The sequence below is a fragment of the Aplysia californica genome, unplaced genomic scaffold, assembly GCF_000002075.1.
Source record: "Aplysia californica isolate F4 #8 unplaced genomic scaffold, AplCal3.0 scaffold00488, whole genome shotgun sequence".
Lineage (NCBI taxonomy): Eukaryota > Metazoa > Mollusca > Gastropoda > Aplysiida > Aplysiidae > Aplysia > Aplysia californica.
The window spans coordinates 281,676-283,086 of NW_004797758.1; the positions used below are offsets into that span (position 1 = coordinate 281,676).

The 1,411-nt window shown below is 43.9% G+C and overlaps 1 protein-coding gene across 1 annotated transcript in view; it reads left to right on the forward strand.

Moving 5' to 3' along the window:
- Positions 1-1,153: 1,153 nt before the first annotated feature.
- Positions 1,154-1,411, forward strand: part of LOC106012762 — a gene marked incomplete in the record, with an annotated part of 152,249 nt that continues 151,991 nt past the window's right edge. The window contains 1 exon segment of the mRNA XM_035971713.1: positions 1,154-1,221.

Sequence of the window (1,411 nt, forward strand, 5' to 3'; positions counted from 1 at the left end):
AATTGCGAGCGTAGTAAAACTTTTACCATATATAAACATTAGAAAAACAAGCTCGTATCATTCGAAACTTTAGATCTACCAAGAAGCGAAGGCCTGTCGTTCGAAATATAGCACAGCCAAATTTTTAGGGGAAGACTATTGACCAATTATCCTTTTGTTAATTTTCTGTCTTGCAACAGACCGTGAAAAACAGCCGTATCCACCTGTACGGTCACCGCCCGACTTCCCAGACCGATACCTTTACGTGGACTTGGGGAGAGCTTCCTTTCTGGACGTATCCACCTTTTCCTTGCTCGTTCACGGAATGGTGATAAACAGATAAGATTTTATAGATTATACTCCACGCTCCACTTTCATTTAATGGCTTGTGGATACAGCGTCTTCTTTCCATATTCTTTTTAGGTATCGATGATAGAAAGGACACCTGCCGGATGGTTTTCGACTATTAGTTTATCAGCTGTTGACTCGCTTACTTTCTTCTAAGTGGAAGAAGTGATACTTCTGATTATTAGTTCTTTCCACTTTCTTTTTAAGTATACGGTGACAAAAAGGATACCTCGGTGACGTTCTATTAGTTTATTTGTAGCGAACTTGCTTGCCTGCTCCCTCGTGAAGTGACAGTTGATGGACGCGACACGTCACTGATGACGTTTGGCTGTTAATTAATCGATTGTGGACGGACACGTAGCCTTTTTCCTTGTACTTTCTTATTACGTGCCACCAGATAAAAACTGGCCCCCCACAGTCTCCTTGCGTCCGACTATTTATAGTTAACAGGCTGTGGAAACGAATACTTTCTGCAATCTCGTGAAGTGGCAGTTGGCAGAAGAGGCTTATCACAGACTTATCACAGACATTTTTAGATTGTTGGTCACAGACTGCTGGTCAGTTGGTCAGACTGTTTGTCAGACTGTTGGTCCGTTGGTCGGGCTGTTGGTCAGACTGTTGGTCAGCCTATCCACCAGTTGGGGTTGGATCAGTAGGCTTTATGTGCCGCCATTGCCTAAGGTCACACCCGGTCGGCGCTGTGGTAAGGAGCAGCTTAATCCACCTGTCCCTCCATCCAGCTCACGCGACGCACCGATACTTACATGTGAACCCGCAGGGAGCTGCCATTGTGGACACGCCTTCTTTCTACTTACGGCGTCGCAGCAGACGATCTTGTTCAAGGAGAGTAGGACGTCATATGCCGAAACTTCTTGGATGTCTCAACTGTATTAAGTGAGTAGATCTAGTAATTTACTGCATGCTTGCCTGAATAGGGTGGCCCTGAAGTTAACCCAAGTAGCACTCTAAAGACCAGTCTGTTATGCTGTGGAGTAACAACACTTGTACACTCTATTAAAATTTAATCAAAAGCTGTGTTTTGACCGTCGAAAAGTATTAATACATGTTCGATTTTGTTTTTAAA